We start from the raw sequence: 20,390 nt of genomic DNA on the forward strand, positions 1-20,390 counted from the left end.
TCATAGTTGACGTGTACCTATGATGAAAATTACAGGCCTCTCTCATCTTTTTAAGTGGGAGAACTTGCACAATTGGTGGCTGACTAAATACTTTTTTTCCCCACTGTATATCCATTTTCAGAAATGTTGGTAAATTAGCTTTTATTGTTTAAAGAAATTATTAAACCACTACAAGGCTTTATAAAGGCGTCTAAAGTGGGTAATTTCCACTTTAAAATGTCAGACTTGATTTTCCCTGATGAAAAATGCATGAACCCCTACAGAAAATATCCCTTAATTATAATCCACCTAAAAATACACATTTGCTATTGCTGCAGGATTATGTTCCTGCTGTGAGAAACTGGGTCAAATTAAGATATGGCATCTGTAAATGCATTCATCTTAAGGTAGCTAGGTGAGACGACCACGTACCACAGTCAAATATACAGGATACGAACATTACATTCCAGCTAAACAATAGTTTTAAATCACATCTCAAATCTACAATAGTTACATTGAAGGTACCTATTAGAAATAATTTCTGATGAAAAATCACAAATGTGATTTTCTTTTCTCCTATATAGCGTTTTGGAATATAAATTCTTAAACAATATTTTCAGCTCACCTCTTAGTTTTGGTGTCATGTTCCCCAGAGAGACTCATTTTAGAGGCAGGGCCCCCCTCCTCTCTCTCCCCAGAGAGACTCATTTTAGAGGCAGGGACCCCCTCCTCTCTCTCCCCAGAGAGACTCATTTAAGACCACTGACCCCTAAACAGAGATCCAACATGTTGGTTGTGGTTAACACATTAACTAATTATTGAATGTCAATTGTTCTCTTTTATTCATGATCTCTCAGAAATAAAACATTAACTAACAGACACATCCAAACAGTCAGGTGATTTAAAGCAATTGCTTTTTCTAGCCCAATGACTCCTCAAAACCCACCCACAAGGCCTGAAAACTAGGCCAAAACATAGCCCCTGATAGGCCTACATCTTATTTCAGACAGCCTCCAGTAGCCTGGGCAACATGTAGGCAAGATGTAAGCTGAATGATTTAGCAGCTTGCTTAGTTCAAATTGACAGATTCATTTATTTAACATGAATGGCAAGACGATGTTGAGGTAGGAAGTGCTTCTGTTGCCCAGTAGCCTGCTGGAATAGGCTACTGAGGATGGGGTCGTAATTTCAATCAATGAATCAAATATTAATAATATGGATATGAACTGAATAGGCCCATGCTTGTCAACAACAGCAAGGTTATTTCTTTACCTGTAACCTAATCTGGCTGACTGTTACCTTCAATCTAATGCATTCTAACATCTGATCAGCAATTGAGATAGAACTGTGACCATGGTGACACTTAATAACTTCCAATTGAATTAACTAAACACGGCCATTAATAATTACATAATAACACGAGGCTACAACAACAATAAACTGAAGTTAAAGGCTATTTATTACATCTGTTTCCAGCTCCAGGTTGGCTACACAAGTGGCACAAAATGATTTGCAACGACTCCAGTCATTTCAACATATTTATAGTATAAAATGGTAGACTACAGTAGCCTACATAGACATACAAATTAATAGGCTACTTGATGGCCAACAGATCTATCATTCTCCACATTTAATGTCAGTTTCATTGTGGAGATTTTCTCATAACAGAAGCACATGTTGGAGTTCCATAACTTCCATTTTCAAAATGTCAAATTTCCACTCGCGAAACCCAAGAACTGAGTGTAAAAACCTTCGCATGATATGGTTTTCCATAAGCAAAGTCGACATTAACCCATAAGAAAATGCATAAAATTCCCTTTCAGGATCCATATTTTTGTATTTTTAAGGTAAATGATGAAGACAGCTGTCTATCGAAACATTGTTTATCAGGTTATTACACTATTTCTCTAGTTCTCCTCTGTTAGCCAGGACCTCTCCTAAACAGGTGTTCTCCTCTGTTAGCCAGCACCTCTCCTTAACAGGTGTTCTACTCTGCTACCCAGCACCTCTCCTAAACAGGTGTTCTCCTCTGCTACCCAGCACCTCTCCTAAACAGGTGTTCTACTCTGTTACCCAGCACCTCTCCTAAACAGGTGTTCTCCTCTGCTACCCAGCACCTCTCCTAAACAGGTGTTCTACTCTGTTACCCAGCACCTCTCCTAAACAGGTGTTCTACTCTGTTAGCCAGCACCTCTCCTAAACAGGTGTTCTACTCTGTTAGCCAGCACCTCTCCTAAACAGGTGTGCGTTTCTTTTGCCTCCAGTTTAAGGTAAAGGACACCTGACTTTATATTTAAAGCCTTTTGGAATCCACATTTTCCACTAAATAAGAAGTGATATTTCCTGGGGCCAGAAAAGGCTCTGCATGGTAGGAATGGCCCAGCAGCACTCCAACACTAGTTTGGTGAATTCCAAATGTTCCCTTTATTCTAGATTATTAACCTGAAATACTCACTTTACTTTCAAACTGCGTTGCAGTTTAGAGATTAAACTATGAGCTGCTCTGTCATCTCAAAATGGCCCCTGTACAGATACTTTGTTATTTTCAGTTTCAACTGCAGTCATGGCCTCACCCCTTTATCTTTATATACCAATAGTAACCAGAGGGTGGCGCTAACAGTCAGTTGCATGTGATGGCAGTAACTCCTGACATTGTGCTAAATCTTGATTCTATTTTTTTTAGTGCTTCTTCAAGACATCTCTTACATTATTTTAGCTAAACTTATAATGTACTCCAAACCAGGTTTAGTTGTGTTTTTTCTCTCCGAAATATGATTTACTGTAGGCCTATAATAATTGTTAACAGTCCTCAAATAAACTGTCTTAAAATATTTGATGATTAGTTGAATCAGGTGTGTAAGTCCTGGACAAGAACAAAAGGATTGAGAAACCCTGAGATAAACATCAAACCATATCATTGAAACGCTCCTGCACCATCTTTACCAGACGTTTTGCTGACAACATGTAGGCCTACTGATTAGTTTCCATTTTGAAAACGGCTGTCTGTCAGCAACTCAGCTCAAGTAGCAGTTCTACTAACTAGTACTATCTCATTCCAGGTATTCATTCTCTTACTCTGTCTATTAGAATAGATTATTGTTCGGAAATACTTACTTTATTTTTCAGTTCTCTCCATATAGTGTTTTCTGCGCGGTCGTCTCAAAATGGATCCTGTACAAAAGAAACATTTACTTTCTGTTTCAGCTCAACCGTCTCCCCGCCCTGATAATAAAGTGTCTTATTGGTATCTTCCACTAGAGGGCAGTAAACCACTGCTGTAACTACACTTTACAACACCATGTGTTTGGTTTCCTGGTCCTGCTGACTCATACTACACTTACATTTTAGTCATTTAGCAGAAGCTCTTATCCAGAGTGACTTCCAGTTGGTCCTGGTGACTCCTGGGACCTTATTCATAAAGGCAGTGTCTCAGAGGAGGAGTGCTGATCTAGGACCAGGTCCCCCCTGTCCATTTAATCTGTTTCATTATGATCTAAAAGGCTAAACTGATCCCAGATCAGTACTCCTACTCTTTATGAATAATGTCACAGGTGACTCCTCAAGATGAGGCTCATGATTTATAAGTTATATACTTTTTTATCTTTACAGAAATGGTCTTTATTTAAACCAAGGCAGTTTGAGTTAGTAGCGATGAATTTGCAACTGTCCGCTGCTGTAAATCTATGTGATTGGATGTTATAGACCCCCATCTGAACAGTTTCTTTCCCCATGCTGTAGCCCTCACCAACTGGCCATCTGGCCCATAGAGACTAAAGGACTATGCACTCTATGCTGCACACCACATCAAGCCATCTCTGAACTGTACACTACCATCTGGCCCATAGAGACTAAAGGACTATACACTCTACGCTGCACACCACATCAAGCCATCTCTGAACTGTACACTACCATCTGGTCCATAGAGACTAAAGGACTATACACTCTATGCTGCTCACCACATCAAGCCATCTCTGAACTGTACACTACCATCTGGTCCATAGAGACTAAAGGACTATACACTCTATGCTGCTCACCACATCAAGCCATCTCTGAACTGTACACTACCATCTGGCCCATAGAGACTAAAGGACTATACACTCTACGCTGCACACCACATCAAGCCATCTCTGAACTGTACACTACCATCTGGTCCATAGAGACTAAAGGACTATACACTCTATGCTGCACACCACATCAAGCCATCTCTGAACTGTACACTACCATCTGGTCCATAGAGACTAAAGGACTATACACTCTATGCTGCTCACCACATCAAGCCATCTCTGAACTGTACACTACCATCTGGTCCATAGAGACTAAAGGACTATACACTCTATGCTGCACACCACATCAAGCCATCTCTGAACTGTACACTACCATCTGGCCCATAGAGACTAAAGGACTATACACTCTATGCTGCACACCACATCAAGTAAAGACCACATAGCTACAGTTATATGCTTTTCTGTTTTTACCCACTTTTACAGCCGATTGGTATCCATATGAATCAGTGGAATATACAGACTAGTTAGCCACCTCCCAATAAGGGTTCAGCAACATCAAGCAAGGACCACTAAACAGACAGCCAATGAATGGACTGGTATCCATATGAATCAGTGGAATATACAGACTAGTTAGCCACCTCCCAATAAGGGTTCAGCAACATCAAGCAAGGACCACTAAACAGACAGCCAATGAATGGACTGGTATCCATATGAATCAGTGGAATATACAGACTAGTTAGCCACCTCCCAATAAGGGTTCAGCAACATCAAGCAAGGACCACTAAACAGACAGCCAATGAATGGACTGGTATCCATATGAATCAGTGGAATATACAGACTAGTTAGTCACCTCCCAATAAGGGTTCAGCAACATCAAGCAAGGAGCACTAAACAGACAGCCAATGAATGGACTGGTATCCATATGAATCAGTGGAATATACAGACTAGTTAGCCACCTCCCAATAAGGGTTCAGCAACATCAAGCAAGGAGCACTAAACAGACAGCCAATCAATGGACTGGCATCCATATGACTCAGTAGAATATACAGACTAGTTAGCCACCTCCCAATAAGGGTTCAGCAACATCAAGCAAGGAGCACTAAACAGACAGCCAATGAATGGACTGGTATCCATATGAATCAGTGGAATATATAGACTAGTTAGCCACCTCCCAATAAGGGTTCAGCAACATCAAGCAAGGAGCACTAAACAGACAGCCAATCAATGGACTGGCATCCATATGACTCAGTAGAATATACAGACTAGTTAGCCACCTCCCAATAAGGGTTCAGCAACATCAAGCAAGGAGCACTAAACAGACAGGCATTAAAATAGTCTTAAAATATTGTTGGCCAACCAAAACGTTAACCCGTAAGCGGATAGGGTGGAAATGTACTGTGAGCTGGCTCAGTCTAAACACATGGCTCTGGGTGGAACCACCTTTTGGCTTTCCACTGGAAAGGGGGTAGCTGCATCCAAATATGGCCAACGGACTATGGCCGAGTGGGTGTGTCGAAAGGAAAGTAGTGGGCGTGTGGAAAGGAGTGGGTGTGTCGAAAGGAAAGTAGTGGGCGTGTGGAAAAGGAGTGGGTGTGTCGAAAGGAAAGTAGTGGGCGTGTGGAAAAGGAGTGGGTGTGACGAAAGGAAAGTAGGGGGCGTGTGGAAAAGGAGTGGGTGTGTCGAAAGGAAAGTAGGGGGCGTGTGGAAAAGGAGTGGGTGTGTCGAAAGGAAAGTAGTGGGCGTGTGGAAAGGAGTGGGTGTGTCAAAGCGCTCTGCTATAGGTTAGATGGTTTTGATTGAGCTGTGTTGTTTTTCTTCTGTGTCTTCCCAGGAAACTACCGTACATTGAGCTACCGTACCACCAGAGTTTGGACTTCTGTTTTTAAGCCAGAGGATGAGTCTGAGTCGTATTTCACTGTTAGTTTTACACAAATAATGGTACATTTTCAGTTCCAAAACTGATGATTGTTTATTTGTGATTAAAAGTATTGATGATGGGTGTAGTTCATGCGTAGAATGCGTGTGCAGCTGTCACCCAGCTACTAGGTAGCTACTTCCCATTGAGTCTGAGTTAGTTTTAGTAGCTACTTCCCATTGAGTCTGAGTTAGTTTTAGTAGCTACTTCCCATTGAGTCTGAGTTAGTTTTAGTAGCTACTTCCCATTGAGTCTGAGTTAGTTTTAGTAGCTACTTCCCATTGAGTCTGAGTTAGTTTTAGTAGCTACTTCCCATTGAGTCTGAGTTAGTTTTAGTAGCTACTTCCCATTGAGTCTGAGTTAGTTTTAGTAGCTACTTCCCATTGAGTCTGAGTTAGTTTTAGTAGCTACTTCCCATTGAGTCTGAGTTAGTTTTAGTAGCTACTTCCCATTGAGTCTGAGTTAGTTTTAGTAGCTACTTCCCATTGAGTCTGAGTTAGTTTTAGTAGCTACTTCCCATTGAGTCTGAGTTAGTTTTAGTAGCTACTTCCCATTGAGTCTGAGTTAGTTTTAGTAGCTACTTCCCATTGAGTCTGAGTTAGTTTTAGTAGCTACTTCCCATTGAGTCTGAGTTAGTATTAGTAGCTACTTCCCATTGAGTCTGAGTTAGTTTTAGTAGCTACTTCCCATTGAGTCTGAGTTAGTTTTAGTAGCTACTCCCCATTGAGTCTGAGTTAGTTTTAGTAGCTACTTCCCATTGAGTCTGAGTTAGTTTTAGTAGCTACTTCCCATTGAGTCTGAGTTAGTTTTAGTAGCTACTTCCCATTGAGTCTGAGTTAGTTTTAGTGGCTACTTCCCATTGAGTATGAGTTAGTTTTAGTAGCTACTTCCCATTGAGTCTGAGTTAGTTTTAGTGGCTACTTCCCAGCCATTGCCAGACAGTAGCGCTTGTCAAGCAGGAGCGAAGGGCGCACAGGTTTGTGTCAAGAACTGCAACGCTGCTGGGTTTTTCACGCTCAACAATTTCCTGTGTGTATCAAGAGTGGTCCACCACCCAAAGGACATCCAGCCAACTTCACACAATTGTGGGAAGCATTGAAGTCAACTTGGGGGTGCAACTCAATATTAGGAATGTGTTCTTAATGTTTTGTACACTGTGTATATTTCACATGTCATTTATATTTCATTTATCTTTTCAAGGGCTGATGACAAAGGATTTTTTTTTTTATATATATATAGATATTTTTTTAGGGGGTTACTACATGATTCCATATGTGTTATTTCATAGTTTTGATGTCTTCAGTATTATTCTACAATGTAGAAAATAGTAGAAATAAAGAAAAACCCTGGAATGAGTAGGTGTGTCCAAACCTTTGACTGGTAGTGTATATATAAACATTTTATGAACACTTCCTAAGTCATTCCAAAACACTTTTATGACCCAACGAAAGAGCCTTCAGCTATGAGGTCCTATTGGATCTTTCCTAGCTATGCCGTTGAGAAAGAGCCTTCAGCTATGAGGTCCTATTGGATCTTTCCTAGCTCTGCCGTTGAGAAAGAGCCTTCAGCTATGAGGTCCTATTGGATCTTTCCTAGCTATGCCGTTGAGAAAGAGCCTTCAGCTATGAGGTCCTATTGGATCTTTCCTAGCTCTGCCGTTGAGAAAGAGCCTTCAGCTATGAGGTCCTATTGGATCTTTCCTAGCTCTGCCGTTGAGAAAGAGCCTTCAGCTATGAGGTCCTATTGGATCTTTCCTAGCTATGCCGTTGAGAAAGAGCCTTCAGCTATGAGGTCCTATTGGATCTTTCCTAGCTCTGCCGTTGAGAAAGAGCCTTCAGCTATGAGGTCCTATTGGATCTTTCCTAGCTCTGCCGTTGAGAAAGAACCTTCAGCTATGAGGTCCTATTGGATCTTTCCTAGCTCTGCCGTTGAGAAAGAGCCTTCAGCTATGAGGTCCTGTTGGATCTTTCCTAGCTCTGCCGTTGAGAAAGAGCCTTCAGCTATGAGGTCCTATTGGATCTTTCCTAGCTCTGCCGTTGAGAAAGAGCCTTCAGCTATGAGGTCCTATTTGATCTTTCCTAGCTCTGCCGTTGAGAAAGAGCCTTCAGCTATGAGGTCCTATTGGATCTTTCCTAGCTATGCCGTTGAGAAAGAGCCTTCAGCTATGAGGTCCTATTTGATCTTTCCTAGCTCTGCCGTTGAGAAAGAGCCTTCAGCTATGAGGTCCTATTGGATCTTTCCTAGCTATGCCGTTGAGAAAGAGCCTTCAACTATGAGGTCCTATTGGATCTTTCCTAGCTATGCCGTTGAGAAAGAGCCTTCAGCTATGAGGTCCTATTGGATCTTTCCTAGCTATGCCGTTGAGAAAGAGCCTTCAACTATGAGGTCCTATTGGATCTTTCCTAGCTCTGCCGTTGAGAAAGAGCCTTCAGCTATGAGGTCCTATTTGATCTTTCCTAGCTATGCCGTTGAGGCGCTGAAGCGATCACACCTGGAACACGGCCCTGCATCATCACCATTATGGCTGTTGTTTACACAATCCAAAAAAAATCCATTGCAATTTTCAAACAGGAAAAGTGGGCATCATTTGAAAGCTTATTCTGTTGCCAACATGACTAACTAAGTTCAAATGGTTGGCATCAATGTTCCCTCGAATTTTTGGGAGCCCAGAGCACATTTTAGGTCTTGTGAGCGGAAACTTGAAAGTTTTGAGAATTTTGTGCAACTTCTGGAATGCGTTTACAGTGAACACTGAGGCTCTTACAGTTGTAGACAGTGGCCAATAGGCTGTACCCTGACAGTTGTAGACAGTAGCCAATAGGATGTACCCTGACAGTTGTAGACAGTAGCCAATAGGATGTACCCTGACAGTTGTAGACAGTAGCCAATAGGCTGTATCCTGACAGTTGTAGACAGTAGCCAATAGGCTGTACCCTGACAGTTGTAGACAGTAGCCAATAGGCTGTACCCTGACAGTTGTAGACAGTAGCCAATAGGCTGTACCCTTACAGTTGTAGACAGTAGCCAATAGGCTGTACCCTGACAGCTGTAGACAGTAGCCAATAGGATGTACCCTGACAGTTGTAGACAGTAGCCAATAGGATGTATCCTGACAGTTGTAGACAGTAGCCAATAGGCTGTACCCTGACAGTTGTAGACAGTAGCCAATAGGCTGTACCCTTACAGTTGTAGACAGTAGCCAATAGGATGTATCCTGACAGTTGTAGACAGTAGCCAATAGGATGTATCCTGACAGTTGTAGACAGTAGCCAATAGGCTGTACCCTGACAGTTGTAGACAGTAGCCAATAGGCTGTACCCTGACAGTTGTAGACAGTAGCCAATAGGCTGTACCCTGACAGTTGTAGACAGTAGCCAATAGGCTGTACCCTTACAGTTGTAGACAGTAGCCAATAGGCTGTACCCTGACAGTTGTAGACAGTAGCCAATAGGCTGTACCCTGACAGTTGTAGACAGTAGCCAATAGGATGTACCCTTACAGTTGTAGACAGTAGCCAATAGGATGTACCCTTACAGTTGTAGACAGTAGCCAATAGGCTGTACCCTGACAGTTGTAGACAGTAGCCAATAGGCTGTTGTGGCTATTTGAGTATAATGTAGGCCTATCAACCAAACCAATGGAGCAAATCCTATATGTGGTGTTCAATGCAGGCCTACATTGCATGAGACTTTTAAAAACGTTTTTACCTTATTCAGGGCTTGCCATTAACCCTTAAAAGTATATTGACGCACCAGTGTGTCAACCTAAGTAACATAAAAAAGTCCCCAACAAAATCAGTCAGTTTAAGCTGGAGATATCGTCTCAATCCACTGCATCCGCCTATGTTGGCCTTCCACATCTGCGGTGGAAGGTGGCGGATCTACAGCGGAGTTTGTCAGACCATGAGACATCCCGAAAATTGGTCTTCTCACGAAAATGTCTGTAGCATCTGTATGATCCCACTATGAAAAGGAGAGACTCTCATGAACATGGTAGTGTTCTCCGTTTTGCTCTACGACCCACACAAGTGCTACGGACTCGTCTGAAGCTATCCCATACAAACAAATAGAAGCATGGAGGTAGTTTTGTGCCCCATAAATATGGGGTTATATGGGTAAAAAAAAATAAAGAATCCTGATCTGTCTTATGTCTCCTAGATACAGGACAGACACTTCAAAACTTTATTCCTTATGATGTATTTTTTTGACTGTCTTTTTTTTGCCATTTATGAATGTGTTATTCAATGAGTTTATATGGGCTTTAGTAGTAAAGGCCAAATTCAATATTTTATCAAATAATTGTTATATATATATATATATATTACTAAAATATTACATATAATGCTAGCTAGCTACCCAACCAGCCCATAGAGAGAGCATTGCGGATGTTGTAGTCAACTTTAACTGCAACAGATTTCCACAACAATTTTCACGTTGCTACCAACCTTACTATAACACCAAAATGTAATATTTGTTCACAAAAAACATTGTTCTCACATATTAGTGTTATTTAACGCTGTAAATTATAGGAATTTGTGGTTTTGGGTGGATTTTTCCCTTAATTTAGGCACGACAGAAAAACATAAAAGCCCATTGATGTAGCTATGCTCTTTTAGGTAAATCAATGAAACAAGCTCCAGTAGGCTAATCTTTTTGAGTGTGGACTGTACTGCATGGTATTATACTGTATTATATGGACTGGAATTACACACATTGTTCAAACCATGAAGCTGGGAGAGAACATGCATGCTTTCGCAGGACATGTAACCTACAAAGTTACCATCATAAGCTAGCGAATTAGATGTTAATAATAGGGCCTACTTTACATGTATAATGTATATATCCACCTTCCATAATATTCCCCCTAATATTATTAGCCTACCTCCTCCTTCTCTCTCTATTGGTGCTTCATTCCTTCCTCGCTTTAAAGCAGTCATCATTGTAATGACATGCTGAATAATACAGGACTAGAATAAGATGCAGACGTCTTTCACTTCTTTTCACGAAGATTGAACAGTTATAGGTCTGAATAAATAACTGCTATAGCCCAGAGTTTCCCAAACTTGGTCCTGGGGCCCCTCCCCCGGGTGCACGTTGTGGTTTTTGCCCTAGAACTACACAGCTGATTGAAATCATCAAAGCTTGATGTCAGCCACACCAATGTGTCGGAGGAAACCACTTTCGACTGACAACTGAAGTCAGCTTGCAGGCGCCCGGGCTAGAGCGTGGCGAGCCAAGGGAAGCCCCTTGGCCAAACCCTCCCCTTGGACGGCACTGGGCCAAATGTGCTCCGCCCTATGGGCCCGGTCATGGCCGGCTGTAGTGGCGCCTCAGCACTGGGATGCATTGCCTTATGAAAGGAGAAATCCACCCATTCCTATAATTTACATTGTTAAATAACACTAATAATAATATTACTAATATGTGAGAACAATATTTTTTTGTGATCAAATGTTTAATTTAGCCGTTATAATAAGGTTGGTAGAAACATGTAAACATCGTTTTGGGTTTCTGTCGCAGCTCAGGTCGACTACAAAATCCACAATACAATGCTCTCTCTGTGGGCTGGCTGGCTAGCTAGCAAGCAAGCAAACAAACGTAGCTACACACATTAATACCAAATACAATATCAGCATGTGAAGTAGCTAGTTAGCTGTAAAGTCGCCTAAACAAACTGCACTATCAATTTAGGGGTCTACAATCTCACCATGTTCAACCTGCAGATCGATGTGCCTCACAGAGTGGAGTCTGACGTTCACAACGGCAGAGATCCTTTTGAGGAGATGGGGAAACTCCATTGGACTCCTGGTAACGCCCAATGTGTTCATTGCCCATGCTACGTCCATGGGCCGCGCGGTGCATTCTGGGCGATTCTGGGACAAGGAGAGCTCTCCTTCAAGGAGTGAACTGGAGGCAATTGAGTGCTAGCTAAAAAAAAAAAAAACATTAGCACGAATTTCGTCAACAAGGTACAACATTACGAATCTTTTCCGAGTTATGATATAATTGATCTCTTTATATCTGTAATATTGTATAGCTTTGGAATCATCACATTATGTACTTTCGAGGAAAATAGGCACGTTTCTCGACTCATACCCTGACTTTGAGAAGGGATTGCGTGACGATTAGTTTAGCAACCGCGTGACGCTGCATGACAACTTCAACGGGATTGGTCGACAGTGTGCTGGGGGTGGAGCGTTATACTCTCCGACGTGCATTGCCCAATGTGATTCCTATCTGTTTTCTCTAATATCTCTGGCAACGGCACCATGCAATGCACCCTGTACTGAAGAGGCAGACAAATAGGAGAAATGTGCTAGACCGATGGTTTTATTTGGTTTTATTTCCTGCAGTGTCTATTCATTGTCCAAACTCACGTCCGCTTTCTGGCTTGCTCCTGACTGCTATAGAGTTAGTACACATCATTCCCAAACATTCAAAATAATATATTAAAACGTGAAAATGAACATTTCTAAGTGGTCACTTGTCAGAAAATGTTTTAAAAGTATCATATTATTCCCGGGGGTGTATAAAGCATTTAATTCAGTTGACTGATTGCCTTATATGAACTGTAACTCAGTAAAATCTTTGAAATTGTTTGCTGTTGCATTGATATTTTTGAGAGAAAGACTGCGAGAGAGTGCTGGCATGTGCATTGATTTAAAGCAACGATATTCAAGTGATAGGCTGTTTTAAAACTCTGCCGCTGCAATAAATAAAAATATAAGTATCTTTACAATAAAAATGTGCCCCCCCCCCGAAACCAGATGTAGATGTGTAAATTAGACTCGCATTCTGTCCTTATGTTACCGTAGCAACAGTTACCATGATGAGATGGTAGGTCTACATGCATTGTCCTGCGCTCCATCCTGAGAGGTGCTCTGTCCCCACCCGGAGGGTTGATGATTGATCATGCAGATAGCAGAGACAAGGCCGTCGATAAGACAGATTTAGACATTGCATATAATTTAACAGTTCCATTTTACATTTTGCTGTTAATATAAACAATGTATTATAATCGACCCGGTTTGTGGGTTTGAACGGTAGTGGGTTTGAACGGTAGATCTCGGTAACCCGGTTCCCGCTATTCAACCCTAATCACCATGCACTCCTTAAATATCTCAGTGTCAGTGAAGAACTTGGTGTGTTAAGTTAAAACCAGGGCTCTAATTGAGGGGGTATGTGAGGGTATTGTGGCTTTTGTTAAAGAAAATGGCTGATTATATAAAGCGATCTATATGCCAGAAACAAGCTGTAAAATGCAGGCGAAAGACGTGACCGATGCATATTGGACATCTTTGATTTGTCTATGATATTCAGAGGCTGCACAACATTTTATAGGATAAACAAAATTGACTTTGCTTAAGCAATGTGTGATTCTGTCACCATCAATTGATGTTCGACATTTCAACCGGCTGTTAAACAACATACTAACTCTAAATGAGTCAGGAGCCAGCCAGGTAGCCTAAGGAACGAAAATGAATTATTTAGGCTGTATTATTATTATTATTCCAAGGCTATAGCCTGCCATTTAAGAAATCAATTGTGATGCATTTCAAATCAAAATCAAATCAAATTATATTGGTCACATGCACATATATAGCAGATGTTATTGGGGGTGCAGCGAAATGCTTGTGTTTCTAGCTCCAACAGTGCAGTAGTATTTAACAATTCACAACAGGACACACTAATCTAAAAGTAGAAGAATGGAATTAAGAAATATATAAATATTAGGACGAGCAATGTCGGAGTGGCATGGACTAAGATACAGTAGAATATAATAGAATACAGTATATACATATGAGATGAGTAAAGCAGTATGTAAACATTATTAAAGTGGTTAGTGTTCCATTATTATTGTGGCCAGTGATTCCATGTCTGTGTATATCGGGCGGCAGCCTCTAAGGTGCAGGGTTGAGGAACCGGCTGGTAGTGTTCCATTATTAATGTGGCCAGTGATTCCATGTCTGTGTATATCGGGCGGCAGCCTCTAAGGTGCAGGGTTGAGGAACCGGTTAGTGTTCCATTATTAATGTGGCCAGTGATTCCATGTCTGTGTATATCGGGCGGCAGCCTCTAAGGTGCAGGGTTGAGGAACCGGTTAGTGTTCCATTATTAATGTGGCCAGTGATTCCATGTCTGTGTATATCGGGCGGCAGCCTCTAAGGTGCAGGGTTGAGGAACCGGTTAGTGTTCCATTATTAATGTGGCCAGTGATTCCATGTCTGTGTATATCGGGCGGCAGCCTCTAAGGTGCAGGGTTGAGGAACCGGTTAGTGTTCCATTATTAATGTGGCCAGTGATTCCATGTCTGTGTATATCGGGCGGCAGCCTCTAAGGTGCAGGGTTGAGGAACCGGGTGGTAGTGTTCCATTATTAATGTGGCCAGTGATTCCATGTCTGTGTATATCGGGCGGCAGCCTCTAAGGTGCAGGGTTGAGGAACCGGTTAGTGTTCCATTATTAATGTGGCCAGTGATTCCATGTCTGTGTATATCGGGCGGCAGCCTCTAAGGTGCAGGGTTGAGGAACCGGGTGGTAGTGTTCCATTATTAATGTGGCCAGTGATTCCATGTCTGTGTATATCGGGCGGCAGCCTCTAAGGTGCAGGGTTGAGGAACCGGCTGGTAGTGTTCCATTATTAATGTGGCCAGTGATTCCATGTCTGTGTATATCGGGCGGCAGCCTCTAAGGTGCAGGGTTGAGGAACCGGCTGGTAGTGTTCCATTATTAATGTGGCCAGTGATTCCATGTCTGTGTATATCGGGCGGCAGCCTCTAAGGTGCAGGGTTGAGGAACCGGCTGGTAGTGTTCCATTATTAATGTGGCCAGTGATTCCATGTCTGTGTATATCGGGCGGCAGCCTCTAAGGTGCAGGGTTGAGGAACCGGCTGGTAGTGTTCCATTATTAATGTGGCCAGTGATTCCATGTCTGTGTATATCGGGCGGCAGCCTCTAAGGTGCAGGGTTGAGGAACCGGCTGGTAGCCTCCTAGTCATGGCATGTAGCATTGGTCACATGCTGCATGCTGGCAGGAGCATTCAGCATTTCAACAACACATGAACAACAGCACTTCAACAACATGCCTATAAATTGAGCATTTAGGCTGTATAAAATGTATGCCCTATTAAGCTATACAGTGCCTTTGAATTTACTTTTTAGAAACACGAGTTTGGCCAGTCTTTGGTTTGAGGATCATGTGGTGAGTTATTAATGCCTGGTTTGTTAATTTAGCCTAGCAGAGGCTAGTGTATTCCCACGCCCTAATCACAGTCAACACAAATCTATTTTGTAACAACAATATCATGGAATGAAATAGAATACATTAGAAAATGATAGTTTCCCCCAAAATAATTTACAAGTGCACATTTGCCCACCTGATGATTTGCGGCAGCTGTGTTGAAAAATGAATAACTTTTTCTCGAATTCATTGATCAGATACTTCAGTTGTAACTGGTTCTGTTGCATTCCATGTTTACAGTTGATGGACATAATGTAGAATAATAGTGAAGACATCAAAACTATGAAATAACACATATAGAATCATGTAGTAATGAAAAAAGTGTTTTTAGCAACCCTTTGCCTTCATAACAGCTTTACACACTCTTGGCATTCTCTCAACCAGCTTCACCTGGAATGCTTTTCCAACAGTCTTGAAGCAGTTCTCACATATGCTGAGCACTTGTTGGCTGCTTTTCCTTCACTCTGCGGTCCAACTCATCCCAAACAATCTCAAACGGGTTGAGGTCGGGTGATTGTGGAGGCCAGGTCATCTGATGCAGCACTCCATCACTCTCCTTCTTGGTCAAATAGCCCTTACACAGCCTGGGGGTGTGTTGGGTCAGTGTCCTGTTGTAAAACAAATGGTAGTCCCACTAAGCGCAAACCAGATGGGATGGCGTATCGCTGCAGAATGCTGTGGTAGCCATGCTGGTTAAGTGTGCCTTGAATTCTAAATAAATCACAGACAGTGTCACTAGCAAAGCACCCCCACACCATCACACCATCACACCTCCTCCACCATGCTTCACGGTGGGAACCACACATGCGGAGATCATCTGTTCACCTACCCTGCATCTCACAAAGACACGGCGGTTGGAACCAATCCAAAGAAAAGGATAGGCGGGAGCTTTGTGGACAACAACACCCATTGTGAGGGCAGAGAGACGGATCTTGTCAGTGTATCCATAATCTTTGATTGCACTGAATTAAATTCGACTTTCTGTTACTCAAATTCTAATTCCTGTGGGATGTGGCCAATTAGAATTTCAACTCATGAGCAATGTTCTCTCCAACTTGATAGTTTTCCCGATTAGTTAACACTAGTAACATTTGCCTCTACTGTGGGAATTCTGATGGAATCAACTCAATATTAGCCACTTTCAGTCCAACATACTGAAATAAAGCAAACTATGCAAGACTTAGTATACAAAACGAACTATGCAGTAGATTTAGTTGGCAGAGCGCATCAGAGAAGGATTCTGTAGCATTGACAGGCACGACTCAGGCCTGTACTCTGAGCCATAGTACTCATGCATAAGAAAACAACAAAGGAAAGAAAAGCATTGCAAGTTTACAGTTTGCAAAGTTAGTGTGGGAGAGGTAGAATTGTTTTTGTTATCGATCAATAATGAAAAACCTCCTGGCATTGACAACTTAGATGGGAAGCTACTGAGGATGGTAGCTGACTCTATAGCCACTCCTATCTGCCATGTCTTTAATCTGAGCCTAGAGGAAAGTCTTTGTCCTCAGGCCTGGAGGGAAGCCAAAGTCATTCCGCTACCAAAGAGTGGTAAAGCGATCTTTACTGGTTCTAACAGCAGACCTATCAGCTTGCTGCCAGCTCTTAGCAAACTGTTGTTTGACCGAATACAATGCTATTTCTCTGTAAACAAATTAACAACAGATTTTCAGCATGCTTCTAGAGAAATGAATATACTTGGCCACTGTTAAAACTGTACCTTCCAGCTGGTACAGCCTCAGTGTTCACAGTAAACGGGTGCCGAAAGTTGTACAGAATTTTCACAACATTCAAGTTTGCGCTCAGCAGACCTGAAATTTGCTCAATGACGATTAATCTTCCTCATGAGTTGAATGGGAATCAATTCCAAAATTCTGAATTGAGCCCAACCCTGATTGCTACAGATATTATGACCTATGTCTTTATCTAAACCAAAGCAGTTTGACTTCTTAGCAATGAAGTTGCAACTGTGAGCTGTTGTAAACCTATGTGATTGGGTACAAAGGTTGAGTCTCTAGATTCCCTTGCTGCACTGGGGAAATAATGAAATGGTTGTCGTGGTGATTTAAACTGGGCCTGGTTATCTCCCAACTCGGAGGCCATGTCATTTATTACATTTCAGCCAATTGATAAAAGCAGCTACAAGGCTGAACCTAAAAGACAACTCTAAATTGATACTTATTTATATTATCCTAAAATCATTTATCTCATTCTATTGAGTCTCTTTGTTCAACAGGTAGTCTATGATATTAATATTGTAGCAAACAGCGGGGCAGGGAAGTGAACCCGGGTCGCTGGCGAGAAAGGCAAACACCCTACACATGGCAATAGGGTTAACCCACATGGTGGGAATTGTAACGTGGCTCACTACACAGCCCCCTCCAAAACAGGAAGGTATTGGGGATTTTTCAGTAGACTATAGTTCAATCCTTTTAGACTCAGTAGACTATAAGTTAAACAGTTAATCACAACATGACAAGCACGGAGCCAGGGTTAAACATAGTTACATCTCTGTTGCTAGGCAGGAACTTCATGGACGCTCCCCATCCAACTTGACAGATCTTAAGAGGATCTGCAGAGAAGAATGGGAGAAACTCCCTAAATACAGTGCCAAGCTTGTAGCGTCATACCCAAGAAGAACCGAGGCTGTAAACACTGCCAAAGGTGCTTCAACACTCACTTCTGTCATTATGAAGTCCTTTGAGAGGCTAGTCAAGGATCATATCACCTCTACCTTACCTGACACCCTAGACCCACTTCAATTTGCTTACCGCCCCAATAGGTCCACAGACGATGCAGTCTCCATCACACTGCACACTGCCCTATCCCATCTGGACAAGAGGAATACCTATGTAAGAATGCTGTTCATTGACTATAGCTCAGCATTCAACACCATAGTACCCTCCAAGCTCATCATTAAGCTTGAGGCCCTGGGTCTGAACCCCGTCCTGTGCAACTGGGTCCTGGACTTCCTGACGGGACGCCCGCAGGTTGTGAAGGTAGGAAACAACACCCTCCACTTCGCTGATCCCCACAAGGGAGCGTGCTCAACCCCCTCCTGTACTCCCTGTTCACCCATGACTGCGTGGCCAAACACGCCTCCAACACAATCATCAAGTTTGCAGACGACACAACAGTAGTAGGCTTGATTACCAACAATGACGAGACCGCCTACAGGGAGGAGGTGAGGGCCCTGGCGGAGTAGTGCCAGGAAATTAACCTCTCCCTCAACGTCAAAAAAACGAAGGAGCTGATCATGGACTTCAGGAAACAGCAGAGGGAGCACCCCCCTATCCACATCAATGGGACCGCAGTGGAGAAGGTGGAAAGCTTCAAGTTCCTCAGCGTACGCATCACTGACGATCTGAAATTGTCCACCCACACAGACAGTGTGGTGAAGAAGGCGCAACAGCGAGGCTGAAGACATTTGTCTTGGCACCTAAAACCCTCACAAACTTTTACAGATGCACAATTGAGAGCATCCTGTTGGACTGTATCACCGCCTGGTACGGCAACTGCACCACCCACAACCGCAGGGCTCTCCAGAGGGTGGTGCGGTCTGCCCAACGCATTACCGGGGGCAAACTACCCGCCCTCCAAGACACATACAACACCCGATGTCGCAGGAAGGCCAAAAAGATCATCAAGGACATCAACCACCTGAGACACAGCCTGTTGACCCTGCTAGGTCAGTACAGGTGCATCAAAGCTGGGACCGAGAGACTGAAAAACAGCTTCTATCTCAAGGCCATCAGACTGATAAATAGCCATCACTAGCTGGCTACCACCCGGTTACTCAACCCTGCACCTTAGAGGCTGCTGCCCTATGTACATAGACATGGAATCACTGGTCACTTTAATAATGTAACACTAGTCACTTTAATAATGTGTACATACGCCGTTACTCATTTCATATGTATATACTGTATTCTATTCTACTGTATTTTAATCAATGCCACTCCGACATTTAGATGTATGTGTATTGTTGTGAAATGTTAGATATTACTGCACTGTTGGAGCATTTCGCTACACCCGCAATAACATCTGCTAAATATGTGTATGTGACCAATCAGATTTTTAATTTTAATTTTTAATTTTTATTCAGGCTGCAAGGTAAGGATCCTACCAGGGATTATTTATGTATGATGTTGGTAGAATGTATACATTGGGATAGTAGTAAGGATCCTACCAGGGATTATTTATGTATGATGTTGGTAGAATGTATACATTTGGGATAGTAGTAAGGATCCTACCAGGGATTATTTATGTATGATGTTGGTAGAATGTATACATTGGGATAGTAGTAAGGATCCTACCAGGGATTATTTATGTATGATGTTGGTAGAATGTATACATTGGGATAGTAGTAAGGATCCTACCAGGGATTATTGATGTATGATGTTGGTAGAATGTATACATTGGGATAGTAGTAAGGATCCTACCAGGGATTATTTATGTATGATGTTGGTAGAGTGTATAAATTGGGATAGTAGTAAGGATCCTACCAGGGATTATTCATGTATGATGTTGGTAGAATGTATACATTGGGATAGTAGTAAGGATCCTACCAGGGATTATTTATGTATGATGTTGGTAGAATGTATACATTGGGATAGTAGTAAGGATCCTACCAGGGATTATTTATGTATGATGTTGGTAGAATGTAAACATTGGGATAGTAGTAAGGATCCTACCAGGGATTATTTATGTACGATGTTGGTAGAATGTATACATTGGGATAGTAGTAAGGATCCTACCAGGGATTATTTATGTATGATGTTGGTAGAATGTATACATTGGGATAGTAGTAAGGATCCTACCAGGGATTATTTATGTATGATGTTGGTAGAATGTATACATTGGGATAGTAGTAAGGATCCTACCAGGGATTATGTATGTATGATGTTGGTAGAATGTATACATTGGGATAGTAGTAAGGATCCTACCAGGGATTATTTATGTATGATGTTGGTAGAATGTATACATTGGGATAGTAGTAAGGATCCTACCAGGGATTATTTATGTATGATGTTGGTAGAATGTATACATTGGGATAGTAGTAAGGATCCTACCAGGGATTATTTATGTATGATGTTGGTAGAATGTATACATTGGGATAGTAGTAAGGATCCTACCAGGGATTATGTATGTATGATGTTGGTAGAATGTATACATTGGGATAGTAGTAAGGATCCTACCAGGGATTATTTATGTATGATGTTGGTAGAATGTATACATTGGGATAGTAGTAAG

At 42.1% G+C, this 20,390-nt stretch overlaps 1 protein-coding gene across 1 annotated transcript in view; it reads left to right on the forward strand.

Annotated features, from left to right (window-relative positions):
- The window catches only part of LOC311115710 (NLR family CARD domain-containing protein 3-like), a 105,908-nt gene that overhangs the window by 57,407 nt on the left and 28,111 nt on the right, over positions 1 to 20,390 (forward strand). The gene's annotated exons all lie outside the window — the stretch shown is intronic.

The sequence above is a fragment of the Coregonus lavaretus genome (genome assembly GCF_964263955.1).
Source record: "Coregonus lavaretus genome assembly, contig: HAP1_SCAFFOLD_530, whole genome shotgun sequence".
Classification (NCBI taxonomy): Eukaryota; Metazoa; Chordata; class Actinopteri; order Salmoniformes; family Salmonidae; genus Coregonus; species Coregonus lavaretus.